An 18,828-nucleotide genomic window follows, 5' to 3' on the forward strand; every position below is an offset into this window, starting at 1 on the left:
GGAGGTGAAAGCAGAATTAATATTGGGTGTTCATTCCTCACGTCTTTATTTCACTTTACCTTATACATATATCACTTTAATCCTATTCACTCAATGTCCAGCATCTCACCGTAATCAAATCCAGTCCAGTATGAACAGCATTGCATGTGAGGTTTCCCTTTCTAATCAGTCAACCCATTCTTCATATTTACCAACTGCTTGGAATTTTTGTTAAGAAGGACTTATACATTGGAAGAAGCCTGAAACTCATTCTTTACAATTTAGGCCTGCCACAGGAAGATTTATAGTATATTTTCTTTTTGGCTGCCTATAGCTGGCATTTATCTTTGGCCTCATTTAATGGGATATGACTTGTGACATCATGTCCTAAAAGGCTGCGGTTAAATGGGTATGTTTTCTTTCCCACAAACATATATTATGCAGAGACCCTAGGACTTTATTTTTTCTAAATGCAATGATCTGTCTCTTTACAGCTCCCTTTTGATGGTTGGGCTTGGTTGTTACTATGAAATTCATTGAATATAAATATCCTTACATAATATACATTTAGAGTAAAGATCACTTCAGGATTTCCCAGCTTTCTGGTAATGCTGGGTATTGGGATGTCCATTATACATCTCTTTTCAGAGTTCCAAAGTGAGATGCTAGAAATATTTGAGTGATTGGCCAGCTTCACTTTTAAGGTGACTATCCTGATTTCTCATGTTTCCGTTGTGTAAAACAGTTCACACAAGCACAGAATAACAAAGCATTTTCAGAACTCCAAGCTTCCATGACCTACTATTTGGAGAACAAATAGGGGGCCCAAAGAAATTCATCTGAAAGACAAAGGAATAGTGGTTTCAACACTCTGCTGAATTGTACCTGTTATAAGAAACCATTCTGAATTTTCTAAATTAGTAGTGTGAATCCCCTACCCCACCAAAATTACTTCATATTTGTTTTGGATATATTTTGCATTTGTTTATGTGTATACACATATTCATTTTCATGGGTTCAAATTTAGCCTTAGATACTTTCTAGCTGTATGACCCTGGGCAAGTCACTTCACCCAGTTTGTCTCAGTTTCCTCATCTATAAAATGATCTGGAGAAGGAAATGGCAAACCACTGCAGTATCTTTGCCAAGAAAACCCCAAATGGTTTCTCAGAGAGTTGGACAAGACTGAAATGACTAAACAACCACCACCACCACCAACCACAGCACATATTGATTCTTATGCTCCCCACCTTTCTAGGTTAATGCAAACTCCTTGAGGGCAAGGACAATTTAATTTTAATTTTTATGTTTTTAGAACCTGGCACAGGGCCTGCCACACAGCGAGCACTTAATAAATGCTTGTTGAGTTCAGCTATACTGGAACTGGTTCCCATTGATTTGTGTGTTTATCTTCACTCAGAGATAAAATTCCATAGGTTTTGAGTGTCCCTCGTTGTTTTCTTCACTTTGGGACTAAGCCACTCTACAGACAACTGTGCCTATCACAATGATTAGAACACTGAGCCCTAAGTCAGGTAGACTTGAGTTCAAATCCAACCTCAGACATTGTCTAATTATGTGATCCTAGGCAAGTCACTTACCCTTTGTCTACTTCAATTTCTTCATTTTTGTAAAATAGGAATAATAACAGCAACTACCTCTGAAGGTTATGCTATGTATCAAATGAGGTAATATTTGTAAACACGTTCAGTATAGTGTACAGCACATAATAAGTACTTACTAGAGATTTTCCTCCTTCCTTCCTTCCTTGGCAAGAAATATTCCCCAAGCCTCAGTTTCTTCATCTCTAAAATGATAGGTTTATTTATTAAAATATGTTGGGCCCATTTAAGTATTTAGTCTATACAGACCACTGTGCTTGTATTGGAAAGATCCAAAGTGGTTTTTTTTTTTGCCCTCGATAGTATTTTTTTTCCCATTACATATATAGTTTTCAACATTCATTTTTGTGAGATTTTGAGTTCCAAATTTTTCTTCCTGCCTCCTTTCCCTCCCCCTTCCCCAAGAAAACAAGCAATCTGATACAGGTTATATATGTACAATCATGTTAAACATCTTTCCACGTTGGTCATGTTGTGAAAGAAGAATCAGAAAAAAAGGGAAAAATCATGAGAAAGAAAAAAAACAACAAAAAAGTGAAAATGATATGCTTTGATTTGCATTCAGACTTCATAGTTCTTTCTCTGGATATGGATAGCATTTTCTATCATGAGTCTTTTGGAGTTGTCTTGGATCATTATATTGTTGAGAAGAGCTAAGTCTATCATAATTAATTATACACAATGTGGCTGTTACTGTGTATAACATTGTCTTGGTTCTGCTCCCTTCACTCAGCATCAGTTCTTGTAAGTGTTTCCAGGTTTTTCTGAAATCTACCTGTTCATCATTTCTTATAGAACAATCATATTCCAATACATATACAACCACTTGTTCAGCCATTCTCCAACTGATGGGCATCCTCTCAATTTCCAGGTCTTTGCCAACACAAAAAGAGCTGCTATAAATATTTTTGTACATGTGAGTCCTTTTCCCTTTTTCATAAGATCCAAAGTTTAGATATTATATCCCTATATTCACAGAGCTTACAGTATAGACATTTAGTCTGTAAATTCTTCATAGTCATTTACTTTATAATGTAGTTTATGACTGAATCATAGTGAGATCAAAGAAACTCATTGACCTGGCAGCATATTTGAAGGTGAGAAAAAAAATCCCTAAAGCTTTCAATATTCAGACTTAAAATCTAGCTACACAAAAATCATTTTGCTATTTTCCCCTTATGTCTTTAAGGGTAGAAATCTCAGTGAATTCCCTCTACAACCAAGAAGTTTTAGAATTTTTACAATTTTTATTGCTTTGCCTATATTTAGTCATGTACTATTATATTTAGGATGGGCATATAAATGTGGCTTACATGTTTTCACAGCAGTAACCATGCAGTTATCTTCATATCTTGATTTCTATTAAAATAGATGAATTGGGATGTAAGCTAGAGGTTGACTTTCATTCTTAATGAAGACAGATTGAAAGCTATATTTAAAAAGATGAATTTTCTTGCAACTTTTCTACAGGAGCTAAACATTTCAGTTCACCAGTTAACATTCGTTTACCTTACAAATAGACTCCATGAATAAAATCCTATTGTTTAATTTCAGTGGCCCACTGATAAAACAGCTTATGGAAAAAAAGTATCAGAAAGCAGATTTTATATAGAAAACACCTGAATGGTTAGCAAACTGCCTCATTTAAAAACCACTGTTATAGGAAGAGCCAGATTCCTTGAAATGAACTTGGCTAAATATTCTCCTAGATTTCAAATTTAAATGGATGTTTCTGTCTATTGTTTTGCCAATTAAACTTGTTAAATTAGTACAAATAACTGGGACTTTTATGATCTTTCAATAAATATATATTGAGTACCTACAAAATTCATGGTTCAGTGTGAGGTTCTGTGAGGAATACAAAGACAGACTTCCTCCCCTCATAGTATTTATAGTCTTATAGCAGAGATAAGACAGGTTCACAGATAATATCATAGAATTTAACATACACTTAAAGAAACCTCCATGTAGCAGAAGTTTGCAATTCCATAAAGAATCTTCTTTCTTTGAATATTTAAATGTTCATGTTTGTTAAGTTTATAATGGAGTTGAAGATTGGATCTGTGATTTCAATCATATAGAAAATGACCAGATAAGAAAGCTCCCCCTTCTAATGAAAGAAGGAACCCTCACTTCAAATTATAGTCTTAGAAAGTTATCTAGAGCACTTGAGACATTAAGTGACTTCCGTGGGGTTGCATAGCCAGTTTATAATCAGAGAAGGCGCTTGGGTCATTCTGATTTCAAGGATGGCTGTCTATCAACTAAGCCACTCAGTCTTTCGTAATAGTTAAGTGGTGAAATGGATAGAGTACTGGGCTTGGAGTCAGGAAAAACTGAATTTAAATCCAGCCTCAGACACTAGCTGTATGACTTTGAGTAAATCACTTAGCTTCTGTTTGCCTCAGTTTACTTAACATAAAATGGCAATAATAATAGCACCTACCTTTTGGAGTTGTATGGAGATCAAATGAAATCATATTTGTAATGCACTTCATATGATTACAGAGCTTACTAAATGCTTATTCTCTTTCTTCCACTTTCCTAAATGCTTATAACAAAATAACTAACAAAATAAAGTAAATTAACTATCATGCAAAGCAGAGTATGGCAGCATAATATATATATATATATGTATATGTATATATATGTATATATGTATATGTATATATGTATATATGTATATGTATATACGTATATGTATATATGCATACATATATATATATATATACATGTGTATGTATATATATACATATGTGTGTATATATATATATATATATGAAGTTCAAAGGAGGAGGGGTAAGGGAAGACTTCATTGGAGGAGGAGGCCTTTGATCTGAGTGGACTTTCAAGGATACATGTGAGTTGTACACGCTGTGTGTGTGAGTGTGTGTATGTGTGTGAAATTAATCAAAGTATAGAATTGCCAGCACAGTGACCATCTCTCCTTGTTACTCCTTTGGGTTCATGGTGAATTTTCCCCTTTTGTTTTGTGCAACCCTCATGGATTTTTAATAATTAAAACCTGGAAAATGACTGACTCTTAGGCTATTATAACAGGCACAAAACTAGAATATGGGTCTCTGAACTGTCTGCATTTCTTCTGTCTATGTTGCTCATTAAACCTTAAATACAGCAAATGGACCCCAGAGAACAATTCTCCAGAGCGATGTGAAAAGAGACATGATCATGAGACCTCTCCATTTGTTATGTCTCTGCTTCTGAGAAGATTTTGGGGTTGCTATTGTTTTATCAGCAATATGAAAAACATGCCTTTTAGCTGACACAATAAAATATATACCATTTAAAAATAAATAATGCATAGTGTTTCCAATACATCTTTCAAGACCCATAAAAAAAATCTTGTTTCAATTATTCTATTGGCTCTTTTAGCTACAGCACACCTATTTCTCTGTTTGGTCCTCTCCCCAGTCTTGCTACCTCCTTTTTTATTTCTCCACCCCCAACAATTGTAAATTTGCTTGCTGTGAGAAATTTCTTCTTGGTGGTAGCTGACATGGCTATTGTGTTTTGGCAAATGTAGAATGACATTATAGCTTGTGTCAGTTGTCAAGAAAAGAACAACTCAACGTATATGTTTTCATAGTTTTAGTAAATATGAGAAAGAGATTTTGCTTCTTTCTCCTTCCGTTATTTGTCCTCAACCTGCAAACCAAACCAAAGCAAAACAAAAAAAGCAATGAATAAGTCCTTTACCCAAGCCTCCTGAAGCTTGGCAGGAAAGTACTTATTGTAGTTGACAATGTAGGAATTTCATGCGACCCAAAGGACAACAGCATCACTAGGGTCATGTAAGAATGTTCATATACATTTATCTAAAGAATCTAAATAAACAAAGAAGGAAAGTTCTATCTAATAAATTATTTTCATATTTAACATTGCTCAAACATTGGGACATTTTTCCTACTAGAAATGTCTTGGAAAGTTTTGTTTTATCCTAAGTGCCTCTACAATTACTAGATACATTTTTCCTTTATTCCATAGAAACAATCCTAGAATAGCTGTTCTAAGTTCACAAGTATTTATTGCTCTGTGATTTCTTCATGTTAGTCCTGTGGAATTGTTAGAAAGTTACCATTCCCATTTTATATGTGAGAAAGCTGAGGCGCAGGTAGCTAAAGTAAGTTACTGCACCATAGAATCCTAAAACTGGAGATATAAGGGACCACAGAAGCCAGCTAGTCCAACCTCCTCATTTTATAGAGAAGACCAAGGCTATGTGAGGTTAAATGATGACCCAAATCCCACAGCTACTAATTGACAGAAGTGGGATTTGAACATTGATCCTCTGACTCCAGACCTATGGCATATTCCACTAAGCCATACTGGTCAAATTAATAAGGACCGAAGTCCTTAGACTTCGAGTCCTAATCCAGCTTTGTTATGTTGCCTCTCATCACTCTGCTCAACATGGTTTTCATAATTGAGTCTTATCCAATTTAGTAAATATTTAGTGACCATCTAATATGTGTAAGACCCTCTACTAGGTAGTGTGGAGAATAAGAAGATGAATAAGAGATGGGACCTGCTTAAAGGCTAGTAGGAAAATGCACAGATCAAGTTGTACTCTTCTTTTATCTTCTCCAGGCAAAACTTTCAGAGCTTTTTTTGATCTTTGCATAGAGATCAGTCATGCTATCTTATCCTTCATTGTTATCTCTGCAACATATTCTGTCGGAAAATCGATTAAGGCGTCATCCCTTGGCAGTTGGCCGGCTATATGTATTCATCTGTGTCTGTCCTTCATTTTTAGGGAGAGACTGAATCTTAGCTGTTTAGGCAGCCTGATGCAACTGGAAATTTTTCTTCCTTCAATACTTCAAAGAACTATGGTTTCATTTGCTCTTGTGGGCAACACCCTGATGATGAGCCTTTCTACACTTGGCTAGGTGACCTTTGGACAAGAGACACAAAAATACAAGTCCGTTATCAGACCTTTACTTGGTAGGACTTGCAGAGTTTGCCTATGCTAGGTAAGCTTCAAAATCCATGGCCATCTCCTATAGCAATGAGAACTTTGGTGAAGGGGTATCAGTTTATCAAGGAAAGTTGATGTAATAGATAAGAAGCTAGCCTTGGAGCCAGAACACCTGAGTTCGTTTCCTGCCCCTGATATATAATTTTTGTATGTGGCTAGTTCTTAACCTCTCATTGTTATATGCAGCTCTCTAAGAATAACAAGTTGAAGAGAAGGTGCCAATATACAGTGGGTAGAGGGAGTATCCTCACCTGGAGTTCCCTAGGCCAATGAAATCACAAGTTCAGCCTGTATCCCAGGAAAAGTTTAATGGTTATGTAAAAGGGGAAAATTAGAAGAGTATGATGCTGAGGTTTTAATAAGATAGTGGCTATTTTTTTTTTTAGGAATGGAATCATCCTACAATCCTTATTATTCATTAGTGGTTTGATCCATTAAAAGAAATTTTTTTATGATTTCCCACGAAAGAGCAAGCCTTTCAGAAGGCGCTTGTGATTAAATAATAGTAAGCAGATGAATATTAAATGGCAGAAATTGGTTACAAGGGACATGGTATTAATATTCATATTATGTGTAGGCAGGAGAAGCCTCACATCCATGATACATATTCAACTCTGCCAGTAGATTAACCAGGGGAATGCATTTAGTTTTAGAGCAATATTGAAAGAACAAACAAATAGCTCATTTGAGGGAGATAAGGCAAATGAAATATTTCCAGAGGATGTATCTTGAATGATTATTATTGGTTTGGTCCAGACAACTTTATCTTGTCTACTAAACATTTCATATTCATCAGGGTATATTCTGAAGAGTAAAGCCACTAAATTATAAATTATAATCCTCAAAGGTCCTTGTATCTGGATTTTAGAATAACAGTGGAAAAATACACCATTTAGTATGTTGTTTGGCACAGTGGACAGAGAGCTGGTCACAAGAAGAGAACAGAAGACTGGGAACCAAGTTCTGCCTTTGACATATGGTGGCTGTTAAACCCCAGGCAAGTCACTTCTCAGTGTCCCAGGCAACATTCTTAGACAGAAATATTCAGAACAGTTGTTGATCTGTACTGGTGGAGGGAATTTTCAGAGTCCCCTGAACCAATGAAATCACAGATCCACTCACTCGTTCTCTCAACATGAATAAAACAACATATATAAACCCTTCCTGGAAAATTAAATTCTGGCATGCATAGAGTGTGGGCAGGCTCTGCCTAGAGGTGTGATGGCATACTGGGCACCACATTTATAAAGCACAATATGCTTTATAAATGCCTATGTTACCTATCATCATCATCATCATCATCATCATCATCATCATCATCATCACCATCATCAGAAATATTTATCTTCATCATTGCTGTTACAGGCCTTAACTTTACAGTCTTTTTTTGTAAGCCTTCTATTCTAAAATGAGATCTGTAGTTGTACTTAAGGGTAGCTTGAGACCAGATGTTGATACTTGTCCTGCATCTGAATAGTCAAAGTGACTTGTTATCAGCATTTCTCATATCACTAGGCTTCCTTGTCCTTACCTCATACTGTGGGTATAAATCCCTAACTGGCTCCTATTCCTCTACTAAACTGACCACATCCAAGAGCCTCTGTCATTGACCAGTACTATTCTCATGAAGATACAAGGAAAACAGTGTTGTGTAGTTATTCAGTTGGGGGACTGCTGTTGCTACTTGGTATGGGAATCAGGCAAGGTTTAAAGAAGGACAAGTAAACTTCCTGGAGAGAAAGAAAAGCTGCATTTTTAGGAGAGACAAAAAGGTGAAGTCTCTAGTCTGCAAAAGGCAAAGAATGAAAAAAGACATGATTAAAACCTATAAAATCTTGAAAAATCTGGGTATAGTTAACCCAATTCTGAAATATTGGAATAAAGATGTTTCTATTGATAGCTAAGTAGAGCATTTATCAGCGCTTGCCATGTCCTGGGCACTGTGCTACGCACTGGGGATACAAATACAGTAATCCCTTCCACTTTGTAACTTTTCCAATTGTGATTTTGACACATTATGGGTCGGCATAAACATTATTGCAAATGAGAATTTCGGGGGAGTTTTTCAGAAGCTGCAGGCAACAAACAAAGGCCAGAAGATTATGTAGAAAAAGCTTAGAAACTCAGAAATGCACAAAATATATTTATAGCATTATATAATATCAACCCAAATTTTACAATAACACACTGCAAACAACCTATGAAAGCAATAGACAAAAAATCAGAGTTCTCTTCTGGTATGAAAGGAGGGCCAAAAAATTTTACACAGCTTTTCCAGATTGCTGGAGTGCAGAACACCTACCAATTGCAATGTGGAAGGGATAACTGTACAAGCAAAAACATGGTCCCTACTTTCACAGAGCTGCCAATTTAAGTAGTTTCAAAACAGGAAAAAGTGCTTGTGGTCACTCATAGCACAGGACAGGAAAGGAGTAAACACCTCACCCTTAATCATACCACCTTGGAAGAACTGAAAATTTGTAGGTCCCTAGAAGTATCTCTGAAAACAGCTACACAAAACCCCTGAAGCTTGGGACAGTACATGCTCCACACTGGAAACAGAACCCTACCTTAACAAAGAGTTTATAATTCAAGTAATTGGCTGGGATCATGAGCAAGCAGCACAAAAATTGTCAGACCATAGCATCTTACTTTGGTGACAAAGAAGATCAAACATACAACCAGAAGACAACAAAGCCAAAACTCCTACATCCAAAGCCTCCAAGAAAAATATGAAATGGTCCCAGGCCATGGAAGAGCTCAAAAAGGATTTTGAGAAGCAAGTAAGAGAAGTAGAGGAAAAACTGGAAAGAGAAATGAAAGTGATGCAAGAAAATCATGAAAAACAAGTCAATAGCTTGTTAAAGGAGACCCCAGAAAATACTGAGGAAAATAACACCTTAAAAAACAGCCTAACCCAAATGGCAAAAGAGGTCCCAAAAGCCAATGAGGAGAAGAATGCCCTAAAAACAAAATTGGCCAAATGGAAAAGGAAGTCCAAAAGATTACTGAAGAAAATACTTCCTTAAAAATTAGAGTAGAGCAATTGGAAGCTAGTGACTTTATGAGAAATCAAGACACTAAACCAAATCCAAAAGAATGAAAAAATAGAAAATGTGAAATATCTCATTGGAAAAACAACTGACCTGCAAAATAGATCCAGGAGGGAGAATTTAAAATTTATTGGACTGTCTGAAAGCCATGATCAAAAAAAGAGCCTAGACATCATCTTTCAAGAAATTGTTAAGGAAAACTGCCCTGATATTTTAGAACCAGAGAATAATAAAGAAAGTGAAAGAATCCACCAATCACCTCCTAAAAGAAATCCCCAAAGGAAAACTCCTGGGAATATTGTAGCCAAATTCCAGAGTTCCTAGGTAAAGGAGAAAATATTGCAAGCAGCCAGAAAGAAACAATTCAACTATTGTGGAAACACAATCAGGATAACACAAAATTCAGCAGCTCCTACATTAGGGTACCACAGGGCTTGGAATAGAATATTCCAGAGGGCAAAGGAGATAGGATTACAACAAAGAATCACTTATCCAGCAAAACTGAGCATAATCCTTCAGGGGAAAAATGGACATTCGGTGAAATAGAGGACTTTCAAGCATTCTTGATGAAAAAAACAGAGCTGAATAGAAAATTTGACTATCAGATACAAGACTCAAGTGAAACATGAAGAGGTAAACAGGAAAGAGAAATCATAAGAGACTTATTAAGGTTGAACTGTTTATATTGTGCATGGAAAGATGATATTTGTAACTCATGAGACCTTTATCAATGTTAAAGTTGTTGGAGGAAAAATATATATGCATACGTGTGTGTATACACACACACACACACACACACACACACACACACATAGAGGGCACAAGGTAAGTTGAAGATGAAGGGGTGATATATGGAGAATAAAATGGAGGGGTGAAAGAGAATTATACAGAGAAGAGAAAGGGAGAGATAGAATGGGGTAAATTATCTCACATAAAACAGACAAGAAAAGGCTTTTATAGTGGAGCAGAAATGGGACAAGGTGAGAGGGAATGAGTGAATCTTATTCTTATAGGATTTGGCTTAAGGAGTGAATAACATACACATTCAATTGAGTATGGAAATCTATCTTATTCTAAAGCAAAATGGGGGGAAGGGTACAAGAAATCAGGAGGATGATAGAAGAAAGGGCAGATTGGGGGAGGGAGTAATCAGAAGCAAACACTTCATAGGAGGGACAAAAGAGAGAATAGAATAAGTGGGGGGCAGGATAGGATTAAGGGAAATATACTTAGTTTTTCACAATATGACTACTACAGAAGTGTTTTGCATGACTACACATGTATAACATGTATCAAGTTCCTTGCCTTTTCAATGAGGGTGGGTGGGAAGGAAGGAAGGGGAAAAATTTGGAACCCAAAGTTTTAAAAACAAATGTTTAAAAAATTGTCTTTACATGCAACTGGGAAATAAGATGTATAGGCAAAAGGGTTTAGAAATCTATCCTCCCCTACAGGGAAATTGAGGGGGAAGGGGATAAGGGAAAGGGGTCAGAGATAGAAGGGAGGGTAGATTAGGGGAAGAGATATTCAGAATGCATGCCATTTTGGGCTGGGGGGAGGGATGAGATGGGGAGAAAATTTGGAACTCAAAATCCTGTGGAAGTGAATGTTGAAAACTAAAAATAAATAAATAATTTAAAAAAAAAGAAATGACAGTACTTGGCAGAGACTCATCAATCAAGGAGGTCTCATTGAAATTTGAGGATGACCATTTGTTAGGAATGTTGTAGAGAGATTTCTCGTCCATAGAATAGGTTAGATTAAATCACATCTGAGTTCTTTTCCATTTCTGAGATTCAATGATATGGTGAATAATTCTATGAGTTAAGCTCAGTAAAATTTTAGAAAAATGAAGGAGCTTTTTACATAGCTAGTAATATAAATATGGACCTCATTATCCCAAGACGTAGATACATTTGGGCCTGTGGAAAGGCCATCACAATGGGGTGAGAATGGGACATAGTTCACTTGCCACTATGACAAGGATGTTATTTTGGGACAACAATGTTAGATGGAATAAAGTATCATTTTGCCAGCATCTCTCATTCCTGTGTGTAGTACATTCCCCATGATGCCATAGTGGCTTTCTTGACCATGGCTTCAAATTGACTTTCTACCCTTATTTTGCCCTTTGAAATAAAAATCCTGGAGAAATCTGACTTGCCCTAAATACATTTATGTTTTTATATCATTCTCACTTACTTTGAAACATCCTTGTCTTAGGCTTTGTTGATTGCTCTTAACCATCAGTAAATTCTTATTTTCCCTCTGTCCAGAAGTGTGGGAATTTTACAGTAGAAGCAAGAATTACAAAGTGATTCAGACTTTAAAACAGTTTCATAAAGATTTTGGATATATTTATGAATGATGAGGGCAGCTAAGTATTGCGATAGATAAAGTGCTGAGCCTGGAGTCACAAAGAATCATTTTCCTGAAGATCTGGCCTCAGAAAGCTGTGTGACCCTGAACAAGTCACTTAGCCCTGTTGTGCCTCAGTTCCTCACTTATAAAATGAGCTAGGGAAGGAAGTGGCAAACCAGTACAGTATCTCTGCCAAGAAAACCCTAAATGAGGATCACAAAAAAAGCGACACAACTCAAATGTTTGAATGATAAAAATGAATGATGAGCCATGAATGACTACTAAGAGTAATCAGCAAATGCCTTCAATAGTTCTTTGTTTTGATGTGTTTGTATTTATAACTCCTAGTGCAATACTTACCTGGTGCCTAGTACAATGCCAGGAACATAATAAGACTTAGAAATGCTTGGCACCTGTGTATTCATGATGGACACTTGATAAATGTTTGTCATTAAGACCTGAGAAATGAATTAAATTGTCCAAATCTGAGAAAAGATTCAGAGAAGGTGATCAGGTTGGTAAAGGGCATAGGATAATGCCATATGAAGATTACATAAAGGAAATGAGGCTATTCAGCCTTGAGGAGAAAAGATTTGGGAGTATAGCAGGGATATGATAGTCATCTTAAAGTATTTGAAGTATTCTCATAGAGGTGATAGATTAGACTTGTTCTGCTTGGCCCTTGTAAGAAAAATTAAAATTCATGGGAGTGGCAAAGTAGAAAATTGAGGTTTTATGCAAGGGAAAACTTCTCTGTGATTGGTAGTATCCTAAAGAGAAATGAGTTGTCTTGAAAGATGTTTGGTTCTCCCTTCCCTGGGGAACTTTGAAAGGCTAGCTGTCAGAGAATGTGCCCTCCATTGGATCTGGAAGCAGAATATTGGCTGAGATGACTGGCTGTCAATTACTACATCTTGTTGTGGCCTTTTGTCCTCATTTAAGCTATTGAATCCTGGTTTGTATTTTGGGCCCTGACTTAGTTTTCTCCCTGAAACTTGACTTTAGCCCTTGGTTATTCTACTAACCAGATTCCTACTTGGGACCCCACTGATTGCCCCCCTTATCTTGGTGGCATATAAGTGGTGCAGTGGATAGGGAGTTGGGACTCAGAGTCAGGAAGACTTGAATTCAAATATGACCTCAGACACTTACTAGCTGTGTAACCCTGGGCAAGTCACTTAACCATGTTTGTCTCAGTTTCCTCATCTGTGAGATAAGCTGGAGAAGGAAATGAAAAACCACTCTAACATCTTGGAAAACCTTAAATGGAGTCATGAAAAGTTGGATGTGACTGAAATGACTAAACAACAACACCCTTATCCTAGGCCACAGATTTAGTATAAAACAAATGGAATGTTATATAGTAATTCAATTAAACAAAGGAATATGGAGAGGCCATTTGGCTTAAAAAAAAGTTATGTTCTAGAGTAGTGGTAACAAAATCAATTAGAAAAAGATCCCTGTGGACCCCACATTTGATTTAGAAAAGCATAAAATAACATTATACTTATTGTATTTTTATTTACTTTCTTAAACATTGACCATTTACATTTTAAAATGATTCAGTAGGAGCTCAGGAGTTTTGCAGGGCCCGAACGGGCCACAGGCTTTGTTTGACATCTCTGATCTACAGTGAATGAAGTATTGGAATTATTCATTTTAACTGTTTCCTTTGATCAAATGACTATCATAATACAGATTTATTTTTGTGATGTGTAGACAGAGGCCCAGTAACAGGCTTTGAGACTATCAACCAATGGGAAATGACTTCACTGTTTGTATAAATTCAAAACAAAAAATTGAAGTGCTTAATTAAAAAAAAAAGAATTAGTCAATTCAGGAGAAGAAAAGGAGTCAGACTTTTGTCGAATATTGCATAGACCAAATAATCAAATGACTTGCTGAATTTATTTTTCACCTAGTTTTGTTGGTTTTATGAGGACATTAACTTATGATACATGACATATTTCAGGAGAAATATTAGCTAAATAAACATATATTTTTTCACATCTAATCACACAGAACTATAATTGAAAGACTAAGGAACTATTTGGAAAGATATTTAAAATAAAATCTGAAGGAGTGTAAGGACAGGGCTTCAGCCCATCCATGCCCATCCTTCTTGTCATGTCTCTGAACTTTTTGATATTAATTACAGTATCTGCCCATTGCTCACTAAAATCCTATATCTCAATGGAGTTGGTCTTCCCAGTGCTTCCTAATGAGATGGAGGTTGTTCTGGGTTCTTAAAGTCAGTGATAATAGAATACAAGTTTTGTTACGTACTATCAGACTGGAAAGCCTTCAGATGTCTACTGATGAATTCTGTATGTGTCATCCAAGCTAAATTCAGAGAACCTTATCAGAAGTTTAGCCAGCTAGAGATTTTCTTTTTCAGCTCCAATAAGCGCCACAGCTACTTTCTAAGTCATGAGTGACCATACCAGTGGAGTAGGGATCATTAGAATACTTAAGAAAGGATATAGACATCAAATCTCTGCCCATTTGATGCAAAAGCACTCAATCTGTTTAATTAGTGTTGGAATTAGAGCTAGAAAAACCTGAGTTTGATCTTGATTCAGAAACTTACTAGCTATGATGTATGGTAGATAGCACAGTGGTTAATGTGCTAGACTTGGAATCACAAAGACTCAAGTTGAAATCCTAGGCACTTATTAACTTTGTGACCCTGGGCAAGTCACTTCATTCTATTTGCCTCCTTTAAATGGGGATGATAATGGCACCTGACTCCCCAGGTTATTTGGAGGATTATGATGCTCTGATGGTTTTGAGGAATCATTCAAAACACAATCTGAAGGAAATTAAAAATTGTAGAGGATACAGAATATATCATCATTATCATTCAATATCATCATCACAGGTATTAGCTACCTGTTATTTATTTTTAATACATGTATTTCTGAGACTTTCTATAAACAAAGTAAGCCACCTCTCATTTCCTTCCTAATTTCTTTTCTGAAAAGACTAGATAGAGGAGATACGTCAATTTGGTAATATTAGAATTAGTAAAGAAAAGTTGCTTACAGTATGCCAAAGAAAGAGATCATTTGACCTAGAATATGATGAGATGAGGAGAAACAATGGAAATGAGAGATGCTGCCTTGCCATCTTTAGAATGGTGTGGTAAGAGGACCAGGTGAGATTTTAAAAGATATTTGCTTTGAATGATAACAGTAAAATATTGACTGACATTTAAATGACACTTTAGGCTTTGTAAAGCACCTGAAACATAGAGACAGGGACTGGACTATGATTTTATACTCACAGTAAAGAAACTCTGTTGTTATAGGTAAATAATAATAATAAAAGCTAGCATTTATATTGTGCTTTAAGGTTTGCAAGACGTTTACAAATAGTTTTTCCTTTTATCTTCACAGCAACAGTCAAAAGTAGGTACTATAATTATCCCTATCTTATAGATGAGGAAATTGAGGCAGACTGAGGTCATGTGACTTCCTCAGATCACAACTACTGAAGTAGCATTTGAACAAATGTCTTTCTGATTCCAGATCCAGTACTTCATCCACTGCATTACCTAGCATCCTTCTCTGTGACTTATATTATCTTAACTGCCTAGAATACTGAAAGGAAGTTAAGTGATTTACCCAGGGTCATGGGGGTGATGGCGTGACTTGCATGTGAATTGGATTTAAGTGAGGAAGGGTTGCACAAACTTATCAGCCTTACTCTCCCTTTCTGGGTCATCCAAGTTGAGTGGCAAGACAAAAGTCAGGTTGGATGGCTCTGGATGCATTGAATGACCCTTTGTCTTTGATGTCTGACCAAGCTTTATGCACTCCATAGTGCCTGCTTCAGCCTCCTTTGTGGCTCTTGGAACAAATTGTTTGATTTGCCCATTCCACCAGCTGATGTCTTCACATGCTTGAGGCCTTTTGGTTACCCTCAACCTGGTTTAGCCCATTTGCTAAGACTATTTTACTGGGATGTGACTGCTGTGCATGCTACAGCTTCTTGGGGCCACAGGAGAGAGTTAGGTGAAAAGTGGACACCAAAACCTGAAAAGGGCTTGACAAATTCTCACACTAGAGATGCTGATCCTTCCTCAATACCCTGTACACCACAGGGTTACATAGCTAGTTAATAGTAGAGGTCCAGTTCATGTGCAAGTCAAGGCATCACCCCCATGATGCCATTGGTCCTCTTTAGGAATGAAGGATGAACAACAAGAACTTGACTCCCAGACCACTGACTGTGGTATTTAATGGTTTACAATGTATGTCACATACATTGCAGCTAATAGTACTTAGAAGTCTAAAGGCCTTAGAGAGCTTCTAATCCCAACACCCCTCATCTGCACATAAGAAGAAACTGAGGCATAGAGAAGGAACTCACTCATGATAGTAAGTAGCAGAACTGGGACTCTAAGTGAGGTCTTCTGCTTCTAAATCCATTGTTCTTCCCCCAACATACAACATACTGTCTCCTTAGTCTCCGAAGATGTCAAATCTGTCCCATGTTAATGCCCTTTCTTGTAGTACTATGTAGCTCATGGAATCATTCCTAAAGCTTTCTTTATACCTTTTTTCAGGGGACTCTGCCCTCAGAGTTATTATAGTAGAATGATCTCATTCAAGGGAAGGATTGGTGACAATATGAGCACTTTCTATATATACCATAAAAGTATTCAATTTTTTCCCTCCATTTGCTTTTTTGTGCCTCTTATAATTTACCATTAAGATTGTTTTTCAGTTCCTTAAATTCAACTTCATATGACATAAACTACAGAATCAGCGAACTAAGAATGCTTATTTTTTACTTTTTTAAGTACCATAACACTTTATTTAAAAAGGTAAAAAAAAAATTCTCATCTCAAAGACTGTAAAAAGGAGAGGTATAGGATGAGATTTGGCCCTTGGTTGGGCTGATAGCTTATAGATGCCTGGAATTAATCAGTGTTCTTTATAAAACACTCTCCATGTGTTCTGATCAGGGTCCTGCAGAACAGGAGGATTACTGACATTATTCTGGATGCTGTGCTTTTGCCTATGCAAGGCAAGATTGAATGAGCATTTTTGGTTGCTATTTTATATTATTAACTTCTTTAGCACTGGCCATCCACTAAAATCACTGTATCCTTTTCAGATGAATTAGCATCTAACCATGCCTCTTATACTTTGTACTTGTGTGGTTGATGCTTTGAATCCAAGTGTAAGACTTTACCTTTATCTCTATTAATTTTTTTTCTTTAATTCACGCACACAACTATGAGGTAAAGGGAAGCAGAGAAATAGGGCAATTTTCTAGATAATTCAGTCAAAGGAAGCTACAGAAAAAAAGAAGGGTTTATAGCCTGAAAGATCCGTATCAGTGGTCTACAGTAAATGGATTTGCTAGATAAACTGCTCAATTTTCCACTTCAGTTTGCTTGTGTAGACACAGATTCAGTCTCAAAAGGCTTAATCTTTCTATACCATTACTCATTAGACAAAACATTTTTTTTCTCTTAATTTAGGTAATGCTGTAATTCATAACACACCTTAAATTGAGAAATGCAAATTACATTTTCTCTTCTCCCATGATTAATTTGCTTTGAGGGAACACTGAATATTGAATGTATTTAATTTCTTATCCTAAACATCCTTAACTATGTCCTGCCTGCTTCTTAAACTGGGATATCAGAAGACTTCTAAAATGTGAAATTGAATGGAAGTTGGTTGTAGATTCCAGAAGGTTTTACAGACACAGACTTTGATGATTTGTGATCATCCACTTAATCTCAAATCATCGCCCAAAAGAGATTTGCATCCAGGTCTTACCATCATTTTTCTTGCTAAGCAATGAACTTGCCTCTCAGTAGGCAGCCTCTCCCTGGGTGACCAAGAGGAAGCAGCTCATGTTATTTCATCTTTATGAAAAAATATGTCTTTTTTGAGAGGAGAACTGAACTCCATGCAGTGTAGAAAACTTAGTATTTTTAAGCCTTTGAGCTTAGTAACTCAAGCTTTGAAGAAGTGTTATTTCTGTGCTCCCTTGATGTTGAGGTAGTTTCTCAGACAATTAGAATGCATTTCCTATTGCAGTACAGGTCTATTGTTCTACCTAGTGTATGTCTATTTATAAGCATTATTTTTCTATCTACTTTATGTATGTAATGAGGTCTATATGTGTATGTAACACATTTCTATCTATAAATATATATTTATATGTGTGTTTATATATACAAACATATGTATATAAACATATATATATATAGAGAGAGAGAGACAGAGAGAGAGAGAGAGAGAGAGAGAGAGAGAGAGAGAGAGAGAGAGTCTCTTTTGCCTTTTTTAATTAATTAAAAAAAAATTAGCATGTGTTTTTAAAACTTTGGGCTACAAATTTTCTCCCTTCCTCTCTCCCCACCCACCCTCATTGAAAAGGCAAGCATTTCGATACTGGTTATAGATGTGTAGTCATATAAAACACTTCCATAGTAGTCCTGCTGTGAAAAACTAAACATATTTCCCTTCATCCTATACTACTCCCCATTTATTCTATCCTCTCTTTTGACCCTGTCCCTTCTCAGAAGTGTTTCCTTCTGATTAACCTCTCCCTCAATCTGCCTCCCCTCTGTCAACCTCCTGTTCTCTTGTCCCCTTCCCCTCTTATTTTCCTGTATGGTAAAGATAGATTTCTATACCCCATTGTGTACGTTATTCCCTCCTTAAGCCAAACCCTATGAGAATAAGATTCACTCATTCCCTCTCACCTCCCCCCATTTCCCCTCCACTTTAAAAGCCTTTTCTTGTCTGTTTCACGAGAGACAGTTTACCCCATTCTATTTCTCCCTTTC

Source organism: Phascolarctos cinereus, unplaced genomic scaffold (genome assembly GCF_003287225.1).
Source record: "Phascolarctos cinereus isolate Bilbo 61053 unplaced genomic scaffold, phaCin_HiC Scaffold_2;HRSCAF=192, whole genome shotgun sequence".
NCBI classification, from domain to species: domain Eukaryota; kingdom Metazoa; phylum Chordata; class Mammalia; order Diprotodontia; family Phascolarctidae; genus Phascolarctos; species Phascolarctos cinereus.